The sequence below is a fragment of the Herpailurus yagouaroundi genome, unplaced genomic scaffold (assembly GCF_014898765.1).
Source record: "Herpailurus yagouaroundi ecotype Mexico unplaced genomic scaffold, PumYag 100, whole genome shotgun sequence".
Classification (NCBI taxonomy): domain Eukaryota; kingdom Metazoa; phylum Chordata; class Mammalia; order Carnivora; family Felidae; genus Herpailurus; species Herpailurus yagouaroundi.
The window spans coordinates 90,026,736-90,053,473 of NW_024412391.1; the positions used below are offsets into that span (position 1 = coordinate 90,026,736).

A 26,738-nucleotide genomic window follows, 5' to 3' on the forward strand; every position below is an offset into this window, starting at 1 on the left:
CAGCTTGTGGCAGGAGGGACGTTAATGATTTGATTTGGGACTTGATAAGTTCAGGACTCTGGGTGCAGATGTCTGAAGGGTGGCTGGGTTTTTAGGTCCTGCATCCTGGGCGTCCTGCCTTGCAGGAGCTATTTGAATGGCAGGCAGCCTCTGTTCAGAAAGAATGAATTGGAATTCGGAATTTGGAAATCACTGAGCTGGGAAGACTTTAAACAAAACAACGAAAGCAATACCTTTAAGGGAAACACTTGACAAATTTGACGCATCAATATATGGAAAGCTTCCATCGCAAAGAAGGTTAACAAAAGTAAATACAAGTGAAGACGTGGGACTGGGAGAATCCACTTGTAACACAAGCATATACTTGTCAAAGCATTTAGGGTACTAATCAATGGGGATAAGGGACACATTCCTACACTGACACAAACGAAGAAGGAAATGAACTGGCAGTTCTCAGGGGAACTAGAAATTGTCAATGAACGTATGAAAAGATGCTCAGTTTCACCTGTAATTAGCAATGTGCAAGTTAAGCAACAATGGATGTTATTTTACTCCGGAAGGATTGGTGAAATAAACAGTTTAAGGGGAGCAGGAAAGGGGTCTTTGTTCATCGAAAGGTACAAACCACACTGAGAATAAACGGCAGTGTCAACTTCTGAGGGCAAAGGGGGAAGTAGTTGCTAGGGAAACCTGACTTTTATCTGTGATGTTTATATTGTTTAGCAGGAGAATGTGTTCATGCATTGCTTGCATATTTAAAATTAATAAAGAAAGAAATCATTGCCTCCCCCTCATCTTACATTATTGGGTAATTACAAGGAGTCATGACGTGTGTTACTCATTGTTGCTTTCACAGCAGCGAGAAAGACTCACGATGTGCATTACTAATTCGGCTGTCCTTCCACCATATTTTAATGATTAGTGATACAGAATCTGGAAGTAAAGGAAATACCAGTTAAGAGGGAAAATAGAGTCTAGAGTCTAGAGCTTTTCAAGAAAAGCACCATTATTTGCTGGCTGGGTTGACAACATTTCTGTGTTGTTAGAGGCCATCCTGTGCCATGGGGGATATTCAGCAGCACTGCTGTCCTCTGCCCACCTTCTGAGTTGGGACGAACCACTGGTCTAGTCAAAGCCCAGAAAAAGAACTTAGGCTTCCCAACTCAGCCCAATTCCACTTATAGAAGAAAAAAAAATAGGGACTTAATTATTGCATGGTAGTACTTTGCTATCCCCTACACCACTGTTGCATATTCCTTGACAACATTGTATTTTATTGCTTTTTTTAATCTTTGTATCTTAAATAGATTTCCCATGCCCAGGTAGGGGCAACTCTTTGCCTGGCACGGCTCAGTGGATTTTGAGCCTGCAGGGTAGCTCAGAGCCATGAGATGAGGGAAAGAAAGTGGTTATTTTGTCCATTGAACATTATCAAGAGTTTTTGGACAGAAGATGATTCCAGTGGATGTACTTGGTTTCTAGTCATAGATGCACTACAGCTCTTGGCTCTTGGGTGTAACAGAAACCCACACAAACTAGCCTAAACCAAAAGCAGGAATCGGTCACCAGGAGATGACAAAAGGCCCCGCATGGGGAGCACATGCATGCAGAGATCAGAGCGCTGGAAACCAAGTCTGAGTGAGAGCAGAGTCTGTATTTTAAGGGCCCTGTCAGCTGTGTTAGGAAGTGAGCACTGTTTGTCCAGAGAAGAAGAGCTCTTAGGTCACAGATCACCCGGGCCTGGAGGCTATTTTGGGGAGCAAGAGCAGGGTGAGGAGGAATCTGTTAAGTAGGTGCCAGCAGCCCTGAGCAAGAAAGTGTCCCAGCTGACTGGTGACAGTGTGGATAGAGCAAGTAGCTGGATCCCAAGGAAACTAGACAGTGGGTTCAGCTGGAAGTGGGGCCTGGGTGACACGTATGCAGTGCAATTGTCCTTTTGCACACAGTGAAGAGGAATATGCCCTTGAAAGTTTAGGCATCTAGGGGACATTAACGGAACCAGTGTCCTCTAACTCAGAGAAAGTGACACCAGCATGGCACGGTGTGCACTATCACCTACTTACAAAAGGTTGCTGGGAGCACACTGGCGGGCAAAGTGGGGAAGTGCTAGCATGAAGAGCCCTTGTGTTTTCTATTGCATTCTTCTGTTCCTCAATTTTTTTTTAAAGCTTATTTATTTTGAGAGACAGAGACAGCACAATTGGGGGAGGGGCAGAGAGAGGGGGAGAATCCCAAGCAGGTTCTCCACTGTCATCATGGAGCCCAATGTGGAGCTCAATCTCACAAAACCGTGAGATCGTGACCTGAGCCAATACCTAGAGTCAGACGCTGCACCACCGACTGAGCCACGCAGGTGCTCCCTCAAATTTTAAGTCTAAAATAAAAACAAGATAAGTGCGTAAATTTACAAAATAAGAGAGTATCTGACTTTCTTATATGGAACGAAGATTACAGCTTTATAGTCAAGGAGTTCCAAAACCATTCTGAGGGATGGGAAATGTAACTCCCTGAGGTGTGGAGCTATTCAGAGTCACCAGTTAAACACATACACGTGTTTACATTCTGGTGTGTTTTACAAAATCTCATTTTCAAGTTGCATCTCCCAGTGTCTACGTCTGGTATTTCCTTAGGTCTTGGTCAAAATTTGAGTGAGTATTTGCTTTGTAGGCATCATGGTTTCAGCAAACCCACTGTGTGCCGTCCAGTCCCCACGGACAGGAGCTCCGTGTGGACAATCTAGTGGGAAAAGACAGTACCGTAAAATACCATTCAATGATGTGAGAAGATGTATGAGAAGCAATGGAAGGAAAATCCTTTTTCCCCTCCTGGGAGTTCTAGCTCGTACCTAGAAAAATCTACAATCCTGAAATTTGAGGAATTGCCTGTGAATGATAAACTGTCAGACTGGCAAGTGTTTCATGTAGACTCTCCCTCAAAGTGTTGGGCATTCTTATCCCTTTTCCCTTTGTCAGCTGCATTGCAGGAAATCTTTTTGGTTAAAGATGGTACTTGGAAATAACAAAAGCAAAATGCTTTTTTGGTATTTTATCGGACAGCTTTTAAGATTAGTTTAATGTTACTTGTGTGCTGTGAGTTTTAAGTTCCGATGAGCTGAATATTTAAGCAGATACAAGACTTTCACAGTCACTGAGACTTACTTTTATTTATTATTAAGTAAAAAACAAAAAAATCTACAACTCAGTATTTTCACCATTGGGCTTTAGAGACTGCTAGGATGTTTTTTTCATAATAATTCTTTCATATATGCCTGTTTGACATCAAACATATATGCACACTTATAGACAGGGTCAAATTTTACTTGTGTATTAATTAAAACAGGATTGTATGCACTCAAACGGACAGGTCAAACTATACTTATGCACTAATTAAACTATTATTCTATGCACTTGAATGTAATGTGTTACTTAATGTTCAAAATCACCTTTATAGCATGCTTTAGGTTGGAGGAAAATAAGCAATCAAAAGAGGCATGAGTCTCTCCCCAACCCCCCATTCCTTCCCCCAGAACTCAGAATCCTCTTAATTGGCACAGATCCCTACAGGGAACCGATGTGACAATTAGAAGTCTGCCCTCATTATCAGAGGCTCAAAGGAATACAAGGTGTTGGGAAATACTCTTATTTTCTCAGTCCCATTGTAAGCAATCCTTGGACACAGCATGCAGAGGCTCTCTAGAAAGCCATGTGCGCAGTGAAAGGGATGCTTCTTATCCCAGGGAGGAATGGATGAGCAGCCGGAAGGATGCAAACTGCTAGGCCCTCTCCCCCTCCCCCTGGTCGTTTTGTTTGCCCTTGTCCATCCCTCACTGTGCCTTTAAGTGCCCACTGCTTATGGTTCCTAACCCTCATTCCCTGCGAGGCAGTGGTTTTTATTCACACTGTGTGCACAAAAGTCTCAGGTTCCGAGGAGAGCTCAGACCTCCCGTCCCTTACACCCAGAGCTGCTCTGATTCTCTGTACATTTTGATTTTGTGTAAAATGTAATCTGAAACTAGGGTTGCCTTGGGGGGGGGGGGGATGAACAAAGGCAGCAAACCTCAGCTTTCAGTTGTAAATGACCACCATGAGAATGTTCCAGTCATACCTGGGCCACTTGGGAACAGTTCTCAGGTCTGTGGCAAGTGAGGCAAGGAGTGGAGGCACCCCTGGAAGAAAGCAGTAAATCTGGGGACTCAAGAAGACAACAGTCTTCTCATTCCCAGAGGGTGGTTAGGTTCTGGCATTACATAAATCCACTCTCCTCCTACCCTGAATGAAGGAAAGTTGAAAGAGCCAGAGGAAAATTAAAGGGCCACTTAGCACGTTGAGCAGGGCCGAAATATTTTGCTGTCTGGTTTCTGGAAAGGAAGGATTGGTCTACTTGGGGATGATCAAATGCACAGTGTCCAAATGGGTTGTTTCTCCCTTGGCACCCAGTGACTGTATGCTGTCCTCCAGGGGATGTCCACTCCTAACTATGTGTTGGGAAAAACTATCTGATTAAATAGTCACCCAGGGTATGGATGTCTCCCAGTGTACCCACGACTACCTGGGTGCCTGTTATCTTCAGTGAATCTTGATAAATGGAATCTCAGGCAAAGCTGGAAGATGGCATGAATATCCTACTGCATAGGGAAGGGGTTTGTACCACAGTGCCTGGCAAAGCCCCAGGGTCTGAGCCATCATTCTTGGCACTGGAGGATCCATGGAAATCCCTTACGAGGAAGCTGGCACCTTACCAATCTGGGTTTCCTGGGACATGGGTAGGTGGCCTCTGAGTAGTGCCCTCCCCCAGCCAACCCCCAAGTATCCTTTCTTCCTTAGCTTTAGTATCTGCCCTAGTCCTTGCTCCAAATCGTGATTCAGAGATGACCCCGGTTTCTTCTCTGCTTCTTGGGTCTTTTCCCAGTGTCAGCCTGGACCAGGAAGTTACTCTCCATCCCAGCCTAGGACCTTGTGCTCAGGCGCTGGCATGAGCTCAGAGGAACCCCCCCACTCACTACTTCACACCCCCCAAGTCACCATCTCTTTTGTCAGCTTCTAGGAACAGAAACACTTCCAGAAGATTTTGTTTCTTTACTGCAGGATGCCCAAAGTTTTTATTTCAACCAACTCACTGATGTGAGGAACACTATCAAAATGTCTCTTCTGTGCTGTCTGTGGATAGGAAGCAAACAACGGAAAAATAGTTGACATTTGCTCTTACCCCAAAGCAACTCAAATGGAATACACTTAATTTCATGTCTCATTTTGATTTAATTAAAATTTAATATTTGATAAAAAGAAATAAGTGTTCTATGCATATGTAAGTGATGGGGCATATTAATGAAGCCTTTTCACAACTTAAGAATTAGAACACCTGGGCGTGCCTGGGTGGCTCAGCCAGTTAAGTGTCCAGCTTTGGCTCAGGTCATGATCTCACAGTTCATGAGTTCAAGCCCCACATCTGCTCTGTCTCCCTCTCCCTCTCTTCCCCTCCCCTGCTCACTCTCTCTATTTCTCTCTCTCTCTGAAAAATAAATAAATAAACTTTAAAAAGAAGAATTAGAACAGCTGAAGGTGCAGGGGCCTATGTCCCCACCCCCCAGCTCGTCTTCCTGATTTCTTGCTATTTTTTTCCCCAGCATTTGTTACGAACATTGTCAAACATACAGGAAGGTTGAAAGAATTTCATTGTGAACATTAACATTATTTTCAAAGTAAAAATGTCTTCCAATGTTGAAGACGGAGTTTCAGCAACGTAGGACTCTGTCAATGCTGGTTGTTTCTTATTCAAGTGGGTAGTTAGGAGTTCACTTCACCTTGTGGGCTGTGAATCCTCAGATGAAAGGCTCTTTACAAGCACGAGTCACTGCCAAAATGCAGCTGATTTGAAGGTAGGCAGAGTAAATCCACTAATATTTGCTAGATCTGCTCTGTGCATGTAAGAGGAAGTATTTTTGGAAGAGTATGCAGCTTTTTATGTAACAAAGAAGTCATCAGGGCGCTGGGCTGGCATTTTACTCACTTCCTTTCAGTAGACTGCTCACTTTGATAAATGCAGACCTTTCATGGGTGAATGTTTTTAATATTTTAGTCACTTTTTCCTTCTCACAGGCATACTTTATTTCAGCAGTCTCTTGGTTTTGCTACCTTTTCAATAGATAATTATGTCTCAAGTTTTTTTGTTTTTTTTTTTTCCTTGCCCACCAAACCACATTTCTTCTTAATGTTCATAGTGGCTAATGGCCTGCTCACATTTGAGTAACCTTTTAGATAATTCTTCTCAGGGAGCCATATGGCATTTTCTTAGCATAATGTTTACCTATTTTGCAAGTACTCCTTGAGGAGGAAAAATGGATTACCTGATGGAGTTGGTATTTGCAGGTAAAGAGCGGCAAATGTGGGCAATTATTGACAAATGATAGTGGGCCTTCTGTGCCCCTGGTTCAATTCCGGAGTCCATTACTGCGTGCAGAGTGCTTTGTGGGGGGACTGGAAAAGAGGCCCCCAATGTCTCCTTTCCTATGTCTTTTTTTTTTTTTTTCTAAAATGAAGAGACAGAGAGAGAGAGAGGCCACAACCAAACCTGTACAATGGAACTGTAGTGAGGGGCTAGGAAGTGGTCCTAATTTTGTATTTGGGGTCCGTTTTTCAGTGTGTATCTGTGATGCTCTAGAATAGGGGTTCTGCCCCTCAGGCCTGGGGACCCCTAGGTCAGAGTTTCTGGAATTCGTCTACAGGCCAACTGTATTAGGATCCCCTGACAATGTCTGTTAAAAGGCAGGCTCCTGGGCCTCATCTGTAGATCTCTTAGATTACTCTCGTAGGAACTAGGGTTTGGGAATCTGCATCATCGTCGAGCTCCCTGGCTGCGCTTTATAGTGTACTAAAGTTTGGGAACCACTTCTCTATAGCTTCAGGGTTTGAAATTTCCTGAAATTGTATCCAAATATTTTTGTGGTTTGCATATGAACATTTTCCCCTGACAGTCAAAATATTTGGAACTACTACTCTAGAAAATAGAATCCGTGGGCCCTCAAGGAATTAATCCTGCTGTCTTACAGTTTGGGATTGAGTGGCTCAGCTTCTGCGGGAAATGGCACCCAGAGAGGCTTGATGGCCAGGGGAACTTGCCAGAACCAAGCCCCGGCGCTCCCCTCGCTAGACCATCAGTGACGAGGACCTCAACAATTATTCTTCCAATACTCAGTTCTGACCATATTACCTCTCAGTCCAAAATGTCACCTGCCCCCCCCTGCTTAATGGTTTTGTAGCATTCTGGGCCAGGTCGGTCCCTACTCTGGTTTTCATTATGTTCCTTCCCGTCGTCCTCACCCCAGCCAAGCTGAGCCACTCACCTTCCCATCCTTTGTGTCGTGTGGTTTGAAAAGGCTGCAGGGTAAGACACACCTGCACTCCTGCCCTGGCACTGCCACTTGTCAGCTGTGTGACTCTAGACAAGTGGCTTAATCACCTTGAGTCTCAATTTCATCCATAATCACATAAGAATAAGTGTACCTCCCTCGGCAAAAGTTGGGGAGCTCAGCCGTGTGTCTGGCACACAAGACAAGCTTGATTACTGGCCCTGTCCCTTCTGTCCCTCTGCCTTCCCCTGTTCCCTCCGAGTCCCAAACCTATCTTCTCCCAGAAGTTTCCTTGGGTCTCCCAACACTTCCCCTGCAAGAGGCCCTCTGTGTCTCCTCTGAGTACAGGTAACATTTTATTTTTATCTTTCTCAGCCATTTACCCCTCCCTGCTTTGTGTGACTTTTAGGTACACAAAAAGTCTTACCAGCCCTGCTCCCTGTGGGCAGGATTCCTGTCTCATTATCCCCATGGACCCAGACAAAAAGGTGCTTTTTGCACTTAAAAGGTGCTCAACTGCAAGTTTATTTTAGAGAGAGAGAGCAAGAGCAAGGGAGGGGCAGAGAGAGAGGGTGATGGAGAGAATCCCAAGCAGGCTCTGCACTGCCAGCACAGAGCCCAACACGGGGCTCAAGCTCACGAATCAGGAGAGATCACGACCTGAGCTGAAATCAAGAGACAGACGCCTAACCGACTGAACCACCCAGGCATCCCTATTTGATGTTTATTATGCACTAGTCACTGTGTGAAGCTCTGTCCCTGATCAAACCTTCTCAATGGCTTTGACTTGGTTCTCCAACACCCCCAATCTAAAGGTGAGAACTAGAGGCTTAACGAGGTGAAGAAAATATGCTCAAAGTCCCACAGTTAGAGGATGTAAAACCAGATGGAGCTCATGCCTTGAAAGGCTATGCTGTGCTGATGTCCCTGCCCTACCCTGGCCCACTCTTTTAAGTCTTACAAAGGTCCTTTCATTGTCCATTCTTTAAATTAGGGAGGGCTTGGCGACATGGCAGCCTCAATTAAAAAATAGTATTTTCAGAACTCTTCCTGAAAATGTTTTCCTAATGGAGGATAATACTTCCATGAGATTATATCATTTAAAGAATATTTAATTTGAATTAATAAAACCCTGAGCATAATGCTGTCTAGACAACAAAGCCTTGGAGAATATCAGCCACTCTCTTGGAAGTGCCAGGCCCTTCACGAATACCAGCAAGAAAAAAGAAAGCATTTTCTCCAGAATAATTCATCCCTGTTCCTTCTGCAGTGAGAAATCATCAAAGTTGTTGACACTCCAAAGAGAATCTCGCTTTCCACAGGAAATAATAAGTGGAAAACAGCCATCCTAGGCTGCTGGAGAGAGCAGCTGACGGCTCTACCCAAGGGCTCCAGTTTGAATCAAGCTGTGTTATTTGTGCAACATCAAAAGGGGAAGCTGAAATCTACTGCACTGAGACCAAAGGTGATTGTAACATATGGTCTCACTACCGAGTCTGAGAATCCTGGGTGCGATATTAATGCCAACCTTGGCCTGATTTGTACCGCACTTCAGTAGAAGTTCCTTGTATTCAAGAGCCTCGGCATGGTATTAAGACTGAACAGTCTTTATATTTTATTGACACCTGGACCCCTTAATGTAATTATGGTCACCCATTAAAATGACGTCCAACAGGGGGAAGTTTTATGTATGCCATTTTTTTTTTTTTTTTTTTTTTTTTTAGCCAGAGATCAAATGTATCCAAATGCAAAGATTACACTTGCAGTTTTAAGGACAAATGACTACAAAGAAATGTGTTTTTAATCTATTTTGTATTGTGTATTGTCCGTATGAGATACTAGAGTGTAGACTATGTCTTATACCCAGGGAAAGTTAGATAACCAAATGTTCTTTTTCAGGAGCCCATACATCAGGGGCTGTGTCACTAGAACATAACCAAGAGATTGCTGTCCCCCCACAACAGAGCAAGGTTGAGCTTTATTTGTCAACATTCAAATTAGTCCTAAAAGTTTCCCTAGTTAGCTCAAGGGATTTTAGAAGTAATTTTTCATTGGCGAAATGAGTTAGGGTACAGTTGTCCAGGAAGGCTATGTAGGCACCTTTGCCTTTGTCTGCAGAAAGTAAAATAATCAGAAAAATGTTGAGGACTTTAAGCACAGGGTGCGTGTCTGTGTTTGAGGCTGCTGATAATGAGTGTTTGCTCAGGGAAGAGACGGGGCTTTACTGTCACTGCACCGTGGCTCCAGGGACAATGTCCTCTAGTCCTCACACTGTCCCATGGTTAGAGGCTCCAAAGAACCCAACAACTTTGAGTACCTAAATCGAGGCTTGTATGCGTGGAGTGTATTTTCAGTGATTTAAATGCAACGTTGGCTGTAACTTCCCAGGGAACCTCCCCAGGCATCCCCGCAGAGCACCATGAACCCTTTGCCAATTGCGGCATCTGGGCGGCTCAGTCAGTTAAACATCCGCCTCTTGATTTCGACTCAGGTCAGGATCTCACAGGTGGTGAAATTGAGCCCCGTGTTGGGTTCTACACTGAGGGCAGAGAGCCTGCTTGGGATTCTCTCTTTTCCTCTCTCTCTGCCCCTCCCCAACTCGCATGTGTGCGCTCTCTCTCTCTCTCTCTCTCTCTCTCTCTCAAATAAGCTTTGAAAGAAACCCTTGCCAATTGTATACAAGTATAAAGTGAGAGCAGCTCTCGCTTCCTCTCTATTTTCATGCAGGCATCTACCAAATATTTATCAACTATCTACTAGGCTCAGTGCCCTGAAAGGGTAGGTGCTGGCTTGTGGGAGCAAAAAGTGTAAGATAAGGTCTTTGTGTGCAGGTGCTCACGTGTCATTTGGATTTGCCCTCACGGCTTCTATTACAAATGAGGGCACAGTAACATGAACCAAAACCTTTCCCCTGTGAAAACTCTTGCAGCTCCTGCCACCTGCCCCTCCACCCTATAGATCTGGTAGGTGCCATCAGGCTGGGAAATAGTTACCTGATTCTCCTTCCTTGTTCTGACTGCCTCTGCTTTTGCCCTCAAGAAAGGTATCTCGAGCATCCCTGCCCCTCAGCACAGTCCCTGCCATACACAATGGTGTTCATCTGTCATAATCAGAATGAGTTAGTGGCGATGTTTAAAAACTGGCTCTTTTAAGAAAATGAAGTATATATACACATTTACACATTTAGTAAAAATTTTGCTGATATAGAGGATAGGTAGCGCACAGTTTACAAATCACATATGCATCTTTTTTGTTATAAATTCCATAAAGTTGATAGATTTTTTTCATAGCATGTCGATGTTAATTTCTGCCAAATTTTTGTGTTTTGCAACCTGTGGTTGCAGTGGACAGAGTGCAATTCAAATTGCATATTGTTTGGTATTTTCATTTACCTTAACTGGTAAGATAAAAGTGAACCCATGAAGGCACGTGTTAGAATTCCACTCATTCTTCCATGTTGAATTGGGCGAAGTGTTCTGAACCCTGGAAGAATGTTTCCTCAAAGCTTTGTGCTTGTTCCAAATGCAACAGGTACAGAAATGACAGCCTATTGCAGAATAACTGCATTATTAACATTTTCCCTATCACTTCCTAAAGAACAGACAATTAAAAAAAATAGTAAATCCAGGCCAGATTTCTATTAATTCCCAGGGTATAATTACTCCCACCACAGCTGGTCTCCAGCTACCAGTGTGATTTCCCACTGAATGAGCAGTTGGGAAGAGATGTTCAGTGCAGTATTTCCATCATATAGGTTCAGTACACATCAGTTACCTCAAAAGCACAGAGAAGAGTATAATGTAGTAAAATAATTAGGATGTGATGAGCTGTCAGTGTTTATTGCCTTTTTCTTTAATGTAACTGATTTAATCAATCACTGAAAGTATAGCAGTGTTCTCTCACAAGCCAGTACGAGCTGGCCCCAGAATGGATGTGAGTTAGGTGGTGGATTTAAGATTCTCTTTGCAAGAGAGGATGGGCCTACTCCATTTGGTAGGTCCTAGATAAGGGATCCTTGCTGGGGTTTACCTGTTCAAAGATCAAGAGTGACGTGGTCCTGAGAGAGTTTCTCTGGGACTTTTATGCTTTGAGATCCCCTCTATCTGCAAAGAGAGGGTTCCATTAGAACATACCTTACTTGACTCCTTTCTAATACATTTGCTTATTTTAAAAATAGTTCTAGCAATTTGTGTTCATGATCTATTTCCGCTTTACAAATGATCTAAAACTTAGTAGCTTAAAAGAACACATACTCATTTTTTCACACAGTTTCTGAGAGTCTAGTGTCTGGGGCTGGCTTAGATGGGAGGTTCTGGCTCAGTCTCTCACCAGGCTGCAGTTGGCATGTCAGAAGGCCTGACTGGTACTGGACGACCTACCTCTAAGATGACTCAGCACATGGCTATTCCCCTTGCTACGCGGACCTCTCCATAGGGCCACTGGAATGTCCTCACAATGTCTCTGCCAGAGCCAGAGATCCAAGATGGAGCACGCAGGAGACCACGGAGGCTTTTCTGATCTCAACTCAGAAACCACATGCCATCACTTCAGCTTTAGTCTGCGCATCAGAAGTGAGTCTCTATGTTCAGCTCACTCAAGGAGAGGGAAATTAGGCTCCACCTTTTGAAGGTGGTGTCAAAGAATTTGTGGGCATATTTTGAACCACCACATAGCATAGTTTTATATAACTTTAATTCATTCTAATTTATGTTTTCAAATTTTAGGATTTTTATTTTACTTTTAATAGTTCCTTACATTATCTATGTTTTGTTTTCATAGATACCATTACCTTCTATTCATTCTAAAATCTTGTTAAATAACTTAATTTTTTTTATTATTTTAGAAAGAGAGAGTGCAAATGAGGGAGAGGGGTAGAAGGAGGGAGAAGAGAATCCCAAGCAGGTTCCACACTCAGCATGGAGTCCTACTTGGGGTTCAATCCCAGGACCCTGGGATCATGAACTGAGCCAAAATCGAGAGTCAGATGCTCAACCCACTGAACCACGCAGGTGCCCCTTGCTTTGTGACTTTTATCGTTATTACTCTTAATTTATATTGTTTGAAACTTTCTATTTTATGTGATTGAGCTTTGGGTTTTCATTTGTATTATCACGTGATTTTTTATTTCAACTATAATGATCTTTCAATAGTTGGATTTATTCCTAGCTCGTTGTACTCTCCTTGCTTATCTCTCCTCATCTATCTTCTTGACTTGAAACTTCCTACATTTTATATTTTAGTTGTTGCAGACTGACCCAATTTGATTACACAGATTTTTTTGATAACTGTGAGGCCTTTCAATAATTATTGGCAACCTCTGACATTTAAAGGTAAATGGGAGCTACATATCTCCACAGCCACACTCTCCAGTGGTATATTACTGCAGAAACAAGTCTCAAAATGTTTGGCCACTTGTGCAATCATATTAGCAAGCAGGCATAGGCACGAAAGAGCTGCGTGTCCATCTGTAAACCCAGGGAAGCCTCTACCTGCAACCTTTCCAGCGTTCTGCCCCACATCTTGCCGGGAAGACCAATTCTGGTGCCAACACAACAAACATTCTGATGCCGCTAAACCTGCAGTGGGTTCAGGTGAGAAAATGTCCTGTGGGCACAGGACTGAGAGGAGTTCTGTGCAAAGAGGTTTGTTTCCCTGGCTCCTTGGATTCTCCAACCCTGTTCATACCAGGTTTGAGTTACCTGAATAATATTTCTGGTCAATGAAAAGTTAATCTCCAAATCCCATAGACCAATTAGTGATCTCTCAGAGGCAGATTTAGATTGGGATTTTTTTTTTTTTAATTTTTTTTTTTCCAACGTTTATTTATTTCTGGGACAGAGAGAGACAGAGCATGAACGGGGGAAGGGCAGAGAGAGAGGAAGACACAGAATCGGAAACAGGCTCCAGGCTCTGAGCCATCAGCCCAGAGCCTGACGCGGGGCTCGAACTCATGGACCGCGAGATCGTGACCTGGCTGAAGTCGGACGCTTAACCGACTGCGCCACCCAGGCGACCCTAGATTGGGATTTTTGAAGGACAGTCACGCTCTGGGCTAAGGATGCTTCATTATAGCTCATCCAATGTTAGGGAGGGAGCGGGACTTTGGGTCAGGGAGAGTCGGGTATTAATCAACTACCCTTGGGTTACAGATTAACTCAAGCACTCTGCCTGTATATTGATGTGTGTTATGTTTAATTCCCAAAACGTAACATTTAATTTCTTAAATTTTATTTTACATTATATATTGATCATTCCTTTTATTCTTTTTATTGAGTTCTTCCTACCTTTAACTTCTTAGTCTCTTTTGTTTTGTGCACTTTTTAAATTTTCACATTTGTTTAACATAGATTTATTATTTGCATTCTATTTTGTTTTACTTTAACGCTGTTTTCGTAATCACCGGCAGTAAGCGTGGAGAGCATAGTCCACCACAATAAACAGTAGAAATGGAAAGATATTTTTCCCCACAGCTGCATCTCCTTAATAGACTTAGTATTTCCTTAAACAGAGGTTCTCCCAGCCCACCCAAAATTTCCTCTTATTTAAATGTGGAAACCTACAGATTAAAAAGTTTGTAGGCCAAAGAAGAGTCTCCTTTTGGAGAGCCTCATTGGAATCATCGAAGTGGTATTATTCACCTTCCTGTTTCAGTCACACCTTTTGTAATCTAAATTCTGTAATGTAGCTGTGTCAGTCAGGGTTCTCCAGAGGAATGGAACCAATTGGATACATATAGATATACAAGAGGAGATTTATTGTAGGAATTGGTCCACGCAGTTACGGAGGCTAAGAAGTTCCACATCTACCATCAGCAAGCTGGAGACTAGGAAAGCCAGTGGTATCATCTCCTTTAAGGGTCTGAGAACCAGGAGCTCTGATGTCTGAGGGCAGGAGAAGATGGAAGTCCCAGCTCACAAGAGAGGGCAAGAATTCACCCTTCCCCCGTTTTTTGGTTCTATTCAGGCACCCAACAGATGGGCTAATGCCCTCCCACACTGGTGAGGACAGATGTCTTTACTCAGTCCACAGATTCAGAAATGTCTTCACAGACACACCCCAAAATAGTGCCTTCCCAGTGACCCCTTAGCCCAGCCAAGTTGACGCATGCCATTAACCATCAGAGTAGCCAAACCAACAATTAACGACGACACACTCAGTTTAAGAGTACTGTCTCAGTCAGGAGGGACATGTTCTGCTGTAGTAAACCTCAGAATCTCAGGGGCTTTAAATGTCAGCACTGCTTCCTCTCTGGCTGAGTCTTTTTGATGTTTCTGGTCTTTGGGCCAAAGGAAAAGAGTGGGCTCTGGAGGGCCTCCCACTAAAAATGAGATGCTCTGGTTGGAATGATGTGTCACTCTGGCTCACAACTCACTGACTGGATGGGCCTCCTGCCTCCAGGCCACAGTGCTCCAGAAAGGGCAATCCTGCAGGAAACGGAGAACTGGAGACACTTGGCAAGCACAAGCACCTACCTCAAATGCCTTCCCATGGTGTTGTCATTACGGTTAAAAACCATTCACCAAAATCCATCAGTGAATATTAATTATTGTGGCCGTCCTGGTGCCTTCAAACAGCTACACATAAACTACTCACTGGGTTAATAGACGCTGTCTTTCCTCTTTTGCGCATCCCGAATGATGCCAATGATGTGGCAAGCATGTCACTAATCACACTTGCTCTCTTCCATTCTCACTGTGGCATTGAATGCTTCCAGAGTCAGGTGTGCTTCTCCCACACTTGTTTATACTAGCTATGCTTACTTTCCTAGTTGCATAACTCAGTTAAATCGGATATAATATTATAAAATACGAGGACAGAAAGAAAGAGAAGATCTTCTTTGCTACTGAAAGGGCACCTGGGTGGCTCCGTCAGTTAAGTGTCTGACTCAGGTCATGATTTTGTGAGTTCAAGCCTTGTATCGGGCTCTGTGCTGATGGTTCGGAGCCTGCTTGGGATTTTCTCTCTCTCTGCCCCTCCCCCGCCTCAAAATGAATAAATAAATGGACAGATAAATAAATAGTTGCTGCTGAAATAAGTGTAGGCTCGATCAGTGCTACTCAAATTTTAATGTGCATAAGAACCACTCAGAGATGGCTTGAGGCAGATTCTGATTCTGATTATACTAGCTTCCAGGTGAGGGTGATACTGCCCGTCGACAGATCACACTGGTAATAGCAAAATATGAGATAGTTACAGACGCTTTCTGGGACATCAGTAATGTCCAGAAGGACGTCCCCTTTAGGTTGTTTTGACCATATCTGGTCCTCTGAAGTCTCCACTTTGCAGATGCTTCTCCCGGAGTGCACGGCGGTTGCATTAGAGAGCTGGCTGTGTGGTTCAGGGCATGTGATTTCCACTTTAAGAGAAACGTACTCAAAGGAAAGACCTTGACCCTATTGTGAAACGTAGATGTTTGGGGCTAGAAGTCAAATTGTCAGGTGCTCATTTATTGTTTTTAAGTAATTGTCTACTCAAAACCCTATTCACATTGGCAGACCAGTCATACTGGAGAAGAGCTTCTAGAGCTTCTACCGAGTTACATGGGATGTGTGATTGCCAGTGGAAGTTACCAAGACTCTTTCAGCAATTAAGCAGGCTTTAGGCAGATTCATCTCACAAGATCTCAGTCAGGGCTACCTCGCTGCTCAACTCTAGGGGTGCCTTTTACACAGAATAGGATAGCAGACCTGCAAAATCTCTTGAACCTTGGAGCTTTTTGTGTATTTTGTTTTCTAATACGGGGAAGATTATTAGCTGCGGTAGATATTCGACACTTTAGAGTTAATCTGGGCAGAGAGGAAGACGTGCTGAGTGGATTCAAAGCAACATAAATGCTCTTTGCTCTGACATCGCCTTCACACACCTGTGGTCATGGCTGAGGAAATGTATTTTATAGTCACAGTAGGCAAGGGGAGGGAGAATGAATTTTTTCATTGTACTGCTAAATCCTGATAAGCTTGAGGGATTTTCAAAGAATAGTGACAGTGGAATACTTTGGTATGGGGAAACTTGGACCAAGAATGGTTTTCATAACGTATTCAGTTGATTAGTGATGTATTTGCAACAAAGAATAATTCCAGTCCTCATCTTCTAGACTGCCCAAGGACCACAGAGCTTGCTGCCGTTGGGTAAATCGAGAGATGGCCCCTCTGCCAGCCACCCCAAGTGGGGCAGTCTTGTGGTTTACAAATAAACCCACCTGGAGGCACATCCTCCTCCCACTATGCTCTACCCTCCATATTCCAAACTCCTACCTTGTTCAATTCCACTACGTTTGTAAAGGATCATTACTGACCTAGGTCTAGTCTTGGTTTCTGGCTGCTAATAGGTTCATTGTATGAGTTCCTATCAAATCCCAAACCGGAGTCTGTCTGAAGCATTATTCTTGAGACTGGACTAAAGGAAAGCACGTCCCTTCCACTATTGTGTAGGGAAGGACTTCAGGCAAGAACCTACCAGGCAAGGTATTCCAGAAATCCCAAACTAAGAAGGCTCTGGACCAAATTAAGATGCTTGAATCCCACAGTTTGTTAAATCAATTTAAAATACACGGGGCGCCTGGGTGGCGCAGTCGGTTAAGCGCCCGACTTCAGCCAGGTCACGATCTCGCGGTCCGTGAGTTCGAGCCCTGCGTCAGGCTCTGGGCTGATGGCTCAGAGCCTGGAGCCTGTTTCCGGTTCTGTGTTTCCCTCTCTCTTTGCCCCTCCCCCATTCATGCTCTGTCTCTCTCTGTCCCAAAAAAAATAAATAAACGTTGAAAAAAAAATTAAAAAAAAAATACAAATAAGGAGAAACCAGTGGGGTAGATTAATATAAATCAGGCTAAGGTATCAGCAGGTAGGGCTAGTCTGAATTTGGGCTAGTAAAGTTGATGCGTCCTACCCATTGCAGCAGCCTTCCCCAGTGACATCCAGAGCTGGGTTTGAGCAAGGGGACCCACAGGCTGTAGGTGCCTGGGACCATTGACACACTCTCACTCTCCCTGAGAAACATGCTTAACCTGTAGCTGTAGCTTGCCAGTTAGCTGCTAAACAGCTATGGTTTCTAATTGCACTTTTTGGGCAAAGCACCAATGGAGTCAGAATGGGGACACAAGATGTGTCACTAATGGGTGACACATTAGTGGTTGATGTGGTTGATGGGTGGTTGATGTGAGGGGTCACCCAGCTGTCAGTTCATGACTTGGTCTGTCCATCCTTTCCTAGTTTTAAGTAACATTTACATTTCTGCCATTATATATTCTGCTTTTTATCTTTTGTAGCATTATAAGTTTTTAAATTCCTGTCAGCATTTAGCACACACTATAATTCTGCCCATGCCTCCCAAGCCATTTGTTGAATCATTATTTGTACTTAACACCTACTGAATTCCTCTTGCGGCTTACAAGCCGCTTGCTAACTCACTGTCTATGCTTTACATTGCTTATGAATTTATTCCATTTTATTTGTTTTTCTTGTCTTCTTGAGCAAACCTGAGTAATGTCAAATGATACAGCAAATTCATGTCATGCAACAGAATAGGGGGACTGAGAGAAAAACACTGTGAAAAGACATTTTTTGATGCTTAGCCAGTAATTGCTATGGCTTCAGCAAATGGTACATCCCTGATGATTCTTTTTAAGGAAATTCTTTAATTATTGTAATTGTTAGTTGTACATGCTCATTTTAGGCAGTCGGAAAACACAGAAAAGTATAAAGAAGAAAAAAGCACCTTTGATGCCAACAACTTGTGACAATATCAACATTTTGGTGTACTTTATTTTTATTATCTTATTTTAGTAGACGTCTTTCCTCACCTGTTAAGATTGTACATGCATTTCTATATCTTGATCTTTTCCCTAGATTTTATAACATATGCCACTTCCTAGCTTACTATCAGTTCTTGTAGCCATTTAGTGGTGCAAATATATCTTTTTTAGAGTTTGCAATTTAACAAACCATGTCCTTTTTGGACAATTGGCTGATTCAGATTGTCCACAATGTACATAACACTGCATGAATGGATTTGTGCATAAGGTGTTCTCTCTCTTTCATAGTATTATTATATTTTGTATGAGAAATATAATATTTACATATTATATATTATTTTTCTCTCTTTCATATTATTGTTGTAAAGATGATTTGGGGATAACTGGTTGAAAAGACCTAAATGTTTTTCTCTTAAGATAGATGTTGAAAAATTATATTCCAGTAGGGTTGTTGCAGTTTACAGACCCGAGTAATTGCCTCCTGGTGACACACAGGTGACTCTTTTTCCTCCCCAGTACTAGTAGTAGGAGATCTTCCTTTTTGCTTGTTTCTTAATTTTGACATTCTATGGGGCTTCAGTTTTTTGGCATTTAAAATGGTCTGGTATTTTATCGGCATCTTAATTCAAAAGGTAGACAGGGCCTCTCTTCACTTGATTTTTATCTTAACCCAAATGTGTCTTACTGTTTCAGAGGCAATTGTTTTATTAAATATATAAGGCTGGGAGAGGATTTTTCACATTCAGTTTTTTCACTTTGCATGGAGTAAACCATACTTTGATGACAATCGTCAGTGACGACCTAATTCAGCATTTATACCATCCAGGGTAGAGGCTTGCCATGCGTCCTGGCTATTTAGCTGTGGCCCTCAGAGGATAATTGATGTTCATGAAATCTCCTTTCCCAGTGATTTAAAACCCTCAGCGACATGGCGGCATGCTCACAAGTCAGAACCACACTGAGCCAGAGATGGGCTGGACGACATTTAAAAGAATTCTACTTTTTTCCCCTCCACTTAAGCAGGCTTCCCCCCCCAAAAAAGTATATACAGTTGACCCTTGAACAACTTATAGGTTAGGGGCACCGGCCCCCTACACAAGTTGAAAATCCACTTATAACTTTTGATTCCCCCAAAACTACTAAGAGCCTGCTGTTCACTGCCAAGCCTTCCCCATGACATACCAGCCAATTAACACATATTTTGTATGTTATATGGACTATATATGTATTCCTAAATAAAGTAAGCTACAGAGAAGAAAATGTTGTTAAGAAAATCACAAGGAAGAGAAAATACATCAGCTGTACTGCACTGTATTTATTGAAAAAAAATATGCGTGTAAATGGACCCATGGAGTTCAAACTTGTGTTGTTCATTGGTCCCCAGTACATGTGAGTGCATGTGCATGTTCATGTATGTGTGCATTTCTGTGTCTGTGTGCATTTCTGTGTCTGATGCTTTCACGTTCGTTTCATAAAAGCACCTGCTCCTTGTAGGATACCAGTGAGCTAGTTAGAGGACAGGTTCATATATCTTGAACCCATTCATATCATCCAATAAACCCTTAAAGAAAAAAATGTGTATCATTTGGAACACAAAAAGCACCCCATCCCTGGTCCCAGTGTACCTTTCTATACAGTGATATAATCAGAAGTATAGTTCTTAGAAAAATATTTACTGTTCTGTGTACATCCAAGCAAATTTGGAAGGAAAAAAGAAGAGAAAAGAGAATTCTTTCTTTTTCTTTTTTAATTTTATTTTTTTAATTTGCATCCAAATTAGTTAGCATATAGTGCAACAATGATTTCAGGAGTAGATTCCCCTAATGCCCCCTACCCATTTAGCCCATCCCCCCTCCCACAACCCCTCCCATAACCCTCTGTTTGTTCTCCATATTTAAGAGTCTCTTATTTCTATTTGGGGTATCCGTGAGGGCACTTGCTAAGTGAGAGAGGGAGCAAACCTTTTCTATATAATGACTTCAGGCAAATTAGAGAAAGGCACTGTTTGCTCTGAGCTCTTTCCTGCCATCTGTGGGGAGTAGTAATACCCTCCAAAGCCACAGTGTCTACTGGGTGATTGGCCCCCTGCAGGTGTGCCTGTGTCTTCTCTACAGTTTTTTCCAGGTCCCCCAGCCCTGAGCATTTTCTCCCTTTCTCTGAGCTCCTAAGCCTATATAAGGCACTTCCGAGTGAAGGAAACCAGGTATGACACATGATCGAAGATAAGCAGCAGGACTTAGTGACCACAGGAGGTGGTGGGTCAGGATGGGTGAGGCAGGCAGGGAGAAGGTGAGGACCATTCACCCAGGGCAGCCCCTAACAGGACTGGCTACATAATTTGTGGGACCCCGTGAAACATGCAAATTTGGGGCACCGTATGGAAAAAACTATTTAGAATTTTAAGATGGTAACAGCAGGGCAATTAAAATAAATGTGGGGATCTTGTAAGAGCAGGCAGTGGAGACCGCCCTGACTCCTTTCACTCCTGTTTCCTTGTCACTGCCTCGAGAAACCCCACATGTCTCATGGTTCTGCCCCTGAGCAGTCCTGACCCTCAACACAGACACACACACACACACACACACACACACACACACACACACACACTCCTGCCAGGATGGCTTTGGGCCTTTCATTTTATTCTCCCTGAGAGAATTGGTACAATGTGAACTACACCTTTCCAGCATTCTTGCTGTGAGGATCAAACTGGATATTATCTCTCTAAAGACAAACTGCCCGCTTCACTCCTTGTGCCTGTCGAGTGATGTAAATGATTTTCCTTCGCGTGTCCAAAGTCTAGAATGGCTTCATAATGTCTACGTAGCAGAGTCGAAACATTCTGCATCAACACGCAGAATTCTCTAGAACCTCATTTCATACTCCCTGTCTTTACTCTCCTCCCCAGAGAAGCTAGACTATCTTTCACTCAGCCAGCCCTTCTCACACTAAGAATGTTCTGTTGTGATTGAAGTTCGCCTACCTGTCTTCACCTCTCTCTTCAGTTCACGAGTTTCTTCAGGCCACATCATGTAGCTCTTTCTCTAGATCTTTTCTACCGTAGTGGTCTTCATGCTCCTTTATAGGAGGCTTCGCAGAGAGAATTTTTTGATTGATCGATTAATATTTCCTTTTTTATGTTTTTTTTTAATTTTTAAGTAATCTCTACACCTGATGTGAGGCTCAAACTCACAATCCCAAGATCAAGAGTTGCACACTCTACCGACTGAGGCAGCCAGGAGCCCCTGTTTTACATGCATGTGCGTGTCTGTGGTGCCAAAAACCTGGGATCAAACCAGAGAGAATTTTTTAAACTGTGTACTTTTTTGCACTTTTCAAGTTAATGTTCAAAAAGTTTCTCAATAAGTCTAAACAGTGGGGAAATATATAACTTATTTATTTAAATAGTGACATTTTACAATAATATTTTTTTTACTTTATTTTTTAATTAATTTTTTTAATTTACTTTTGAGAGAGAGACAGAGACAGAGACTGAGCAGGAGACAGGCAGAGAGAGAGGGAGACACAGAATCCGAAGCAGGCTCCAGGCTCTGGGCTGTCAGCACAGAGCCTGGCACGGGGCCTGAACCCACGAACCGTGAGAAAATGACCTGAGCCGAAGTCGGATGCTCAACTGACTGAGCCAGCTAGACACTCCAATAATATTTTGCTTTAAAATACATATACTCAGGGTGCCTGGGTGGCTCAGTCAGTTAAGTGTCTGACTTCGGCTCAGGTCATGATCTCACCTTCTGTGGGTTCAAGCCCCGCGTCAGGCTCTGTGCTGACAGCCCAGAGCCTGGAGCCTGCTTCGGATTCTGTGTGTCTCTCTCTCCCTCAGCCCTGCTCTCACCTGAGCTCTGTCTCTCTGTCTCTGTCTCAAAAAAATGAATGAATATTAAAAAAAATGTAAATACATATGCTCAATGGAATCTAAATACTATAGTATTTTGAAAACATCATCAATTTACAAAGTCCAGGTAAAGCTTTCCTTTAACCTAAATGGAATATTAGCATTTCTCATTTTCCTCTGGAATTCCTCTGTTTCACTGACCCCATTGAATTTCATCCTAATACAAATATATTTTTATGCAGAGCAGTATTATTGATCGCTGTGTTATATTTTGCTGCAGCAAAATACGCATGAAAGTAGGAATTACATTTTTTAAATTTCTTGCGAACATGAAGTTTTTCTGTATGGGAAAAATATCTGAATTGGTGTATTGTTATATTTATGGTTAGTGCACAATAGTTCACAACCTAAATATGCTATAAATCTTTATCAGGAAAAATATACAATTTTATTAGAAATCTCTCTTCCTGAGTAGGAAGGGGTATTTAGTTTTCACATGTTCATGTACCCATAGATGAATGTTATTTGCTGCCAGAATAAGACAGTTGTCAGCATCAATTCTGTGCATTGAAATAAGAAATTTCACAGTTGAAAGTGGTGAGGACAATTGTTAGCTTTAATTCTGTTCGGTTTTGGTAACAGTAATAATCTGTGAATGACACTGAGAAGGAGTCACTCAATTTTTTATACTCTTTCTAGGGCCTGTGCCCCAAATCACAATTATTTTTAAGTTTATGTCCCCTGACAATTTGATTAGATTCTCTTTCGGTGTATTTCTGGGAGTATTGAAAACCGGGAAGGCTCTCCTAAATGACTGTTAATTATACCTGTTACTCTTAAACTTAGAAGCATCTTCTGAAAGTTGGTCCGTATGGTTAGCAAAGGTGAGATTGAAGTATTGTTAATTTAGTCCACTTTAGCCAACGAGATGCAATCGTTTTACATTTTATATATTTTTAAATGTTTTTGGCAAACACTTGACTTTTTTATCTCATGTATGTCATTTAATTGGTAAAATGATCACTTCTAACCAAATTGCAAAGCTGGCTCTCTTTGGCAAATCAATTAGCCAAATCAGATTTCCTTTTTGCAAGAAAAATCTTACCTTCCTGTTTTTTAGATTCCAACAGTGTGTGTTAATACATGTTTCTCAGACAGCCGGCTCACTTCTGAATTCTCCTTTGGAGATAATTACATAGAGAAGCCAGGGAGCTCTCCCACACATGTCTTGGCTGATAAATTAGGGCTCTTTTGCCACCAATATTTTGTACCAGACCCTTTGCTTTGCTTTTGCGGGAGGCTCCATCAGGAGCTATGCATTGTTTGCTATGAGCTGGGAAATAGAAGAGACACTTTTGTGTCCCCACTTGATAGTATGTCTGGTTAATGAACATAGCAACGTGGGCCAAAAATGCTCATTTCCGATTCTGTGTTTCCATGCTTTACCCTTAGCAAAAGTAGCTGTAAAACTGGGAAGACAGGAAACCTTAACCAAAGCACCTTGATTGAAGGAAGCTTCAGGAAGGAGATGTTTACATCAACCCTTTGTGGAGTTCCAAGAGGTTTCAACATGGGGAGTCAGGGTAGGATTCATGGTGGGGAGAAGTACGCCTGTATTTTGGAACATGGCAGAAGTGAGTTGTGGAAGGTGAGTTGTGTGCACACCCAGTTCAGGGACCATGGACATGAAGTGACAGCCTTACTGTGGGCTGGGCTCAAATCCCTCACACACCGGCCCTTATGATCCTTTTCATCAAAGTCCCCCGTGACTGGCCTGCCGGGTCCTCCTGCATGCTGGGCAGAGCAATAGTTTGGTTAATTAAGGACAATCCAGATGGAAGAGACTGTCCCAGTCATGAGGCTCCAGTGTAGAGGGTTTTAGAAGCTAAAAAGGCAGGTTTCCCAGTCTTTGTCGTAAAGGTGATAGGTGAGCCATGGATGTCCACAAATTTCCAAGGTGAGATGTGAGGAGATGGGGTTTGGTGAATGTCCAGGGCAAAGCTCTGCTGTGTTCAAGGCATGGAAAGCTGAAGTCATGTGATGGGGCCTTTCTATAAGTTATTAGGATAATTATATGAGAAAAACAGTAAGAGCCAGCATGAATTCATCTTTATACTTCCCATGGTGGATTATTTTTGACCTAAACTGGTTCAAGTTACCATTTTCTTCACACATTGGCCAAGTCTTTTTCCTGCACAAAATTGCCAAAGAAATCCAGCAATTCTTGTGGATCTGATGCTGGAGAATCTTGGGGAATTTGTGATGACTTACCTGTAGAGGAAGGTCTCGCGTGGAGAGACATATCTGTTATATTCTTGCTACTAAGTGAAAAGACTGCATGTACGAGGATGTCGTTAATGTTAGAATGTAAAGCAAAAAGAAAGCACCTGAGGGGGCACCTGGTTGGCTCAGTTGGTACGCGTCCGACTTCAGCTCAGGTCATGACCTTCTGGTTCATGAGTTTGAGCCCTGCATCAGGGTCTGCGCTGTCAGCACAGAGCCCACTTCAGATCCTCTGTCTTCCTCTTTCTCTGCCCCTCCCCCACTTGTGCTTTCTCTCTCTGTCTCCCTCTCTCTCTCTCTCAAAAATAACTAAACATTAAACAAAGGAGAAAACATATTTGCTGAATGTCTGAACATATTTAAGAGAGTGTGGTAACGTGAAGCGCTATAACCCATGCCTGTGGATAGCAGCTCTGCGAAAACTCAGAGAAACTTGTTACGAGGACCTTCTTTGTAAAGAGGGTTTTTGAGAATAAAAAAAGTAACACCAAGCCAACATGGAACTGTTCCTTGTGCTCCAGATAGTTTTAAGCATTTACTTAGTCTTCACGGTAAAGTCTGAGAAGTACGCATAGGCTCTGTTAAGATTCTCACTCTAGGGATGAGGACATCAAGGCACATGGAGGTTAAGTAATTTGCAAGGATACTCAGCTAGTTGGTGGCCAAGCAAGAATCCGAACATTCGGTTCTGGCTCTCAAGCCTGTACTAGGCACACTGACGTGGAAGATTTCTCACGTGTTTTGGTCAAGATCTGTACCCTACGGATTGCTCTCACAGTTTTAAAAAGCTGCATATGTGTTTGGGGGTTTTGTGCACACTAAAAACACCATAAGCAGTAATGACAGTAATTATAGAATATAAGGAAGAGTACTTTCCTTTTCTACCTTTTCTGTATTCCTTTCCAGGTCCATATGCACTCATAATTATTGTAAGATTATAATCATAAGATAGTTAAACTTTGTTCCCTGCTTTTTCTACTTATTTTATTTCAGATATTTTTATTTTGCCACCTTGTCTTCATCGTTACTGTTCTGATAGCTGTAAAATGCTTCAGTAAGTTGATGTTCCATGATTTATTGAGGCAATCCCCTCCTGGTTTCTTTTTTGTGTGATACTGCAAATAACATTGCAGTGACTATCTCATAAATGATTTCTTTTCCTTCTTCTGGGCTATTTCTTAATGATAAATCCCCAGGAGTGAGATTACCAAAGGCTAAGAACACTTTTGTCGCAAAAATAAAGTCACATTACTTTTCAAATGAGTAGTTGTATGTGGTCATCAGTTACAGGACACACAACCCATTCCTCTGCAATCTCACAAGGATTGGAGTATTTTTGTGTAAATCTTATTTGTTTATTTTGAGAGGGAGAGAGAGAGAAAGAGAGAGTGATCACAAGTGGTGGCGTGGGAGGGAGAGAATCCCAAGCAGGCTCTGCAGGGTAAGCTTGGAGACTGATGCAGGGACTCAAACTCCTGAACCCTGAGATCATGACTTGAACCAAAATCAGGAGTCAGCTGCTTTAACCGACTGAGTCACCCAGGTGCCTCAAGGGTTGGTGTATTTTAATGTTAACATCCTTTTGCAAGTGTACCTCCACTTTCTCAAGTTACATCTATCTAATAGCAGACAAGTTTGGCTATCACATAGTAATATCTTTTATTCATTGTGTTTAGGTGTTCATTGCTGAAAAAAAGCACCAACTGAATTATAAATGATTTCTCTTTGTCTTTCCCAAAGGAAGTACTTGGAAGTTGTAATTAATAACAAATTAAATTTTGTTTTACAAGAATGCTTATTGTGGCTACTTAGCTCAGGGTGTGAGTAATTCCTGCAATTCTTGGCAGATTCTGACTTTATCTACCCCTCCACTACCATAAAGAAATATTTTCGCTTTCTTCAACGGTAGATGTCAGAGCAGCTAATTGTGCTGCCCTATCATTATGTGAATTCATTCTTACCATGAGGAAATCTCTGAAGACCACTCTGTGTGATTCATGTACACTCTACTGAAGAAACAAAGGTAATCTAAGGCAGTGAGATCACTCCATTTCTTCATTTGCGTAGATGCATTCAAGAACCTGATGTGGAAAATGTTGGGGTTTAGAGCTGACAGCTGGGAAAGAATTCTTCAGACGTCATTGGTGCAAAAAGGTGGTTTTATTAAAGCTTGGGACAGGACCCTTGGGCAGAAAGAGCTGCACTGGGGTTGTGAGGAGTGACTGGTTATATACTTGGGATTTGGGGGAGGTAAGGACGAGGGGAAGTTTCCAAAAGGACTTTCATATGCTAATGAAGACTCCCAGGATCCTGCAGGCCTAGCTATTGTCAAGCTAAGGTTGTTTTTCCCTCTAGCAAAGTATTAACAGTAAGACAGTTGGGAGTTCCTGGAAGAATGTTGTACTCTGCCTGCCTCAAGTATTTGTCAATGGGCTGCAGGTTATAAGGAAATTTGATTTTTTCTACATTTTTCTTTCTGACATTGTTTCCCACATCAAAACCTAAGTCATTTT

General features: G+C 42.5%; 1 protein-coding gene across 6 annotated transcripts in view; it reads left to right on the forward strand.

Moving 5' to 3' along the window:
* The window catches only part of HECW1 (HECT, C2 and WW domain containing E3 ubiquitin protein ligase 1), a 424,961-nt gene that overhangs the window by 55,953 nt on the left and 342,270 nt on the right, over positions 1-26,738 (forward strand). The gene's annotated exons all lie outside the window — the stretch shown is intronic.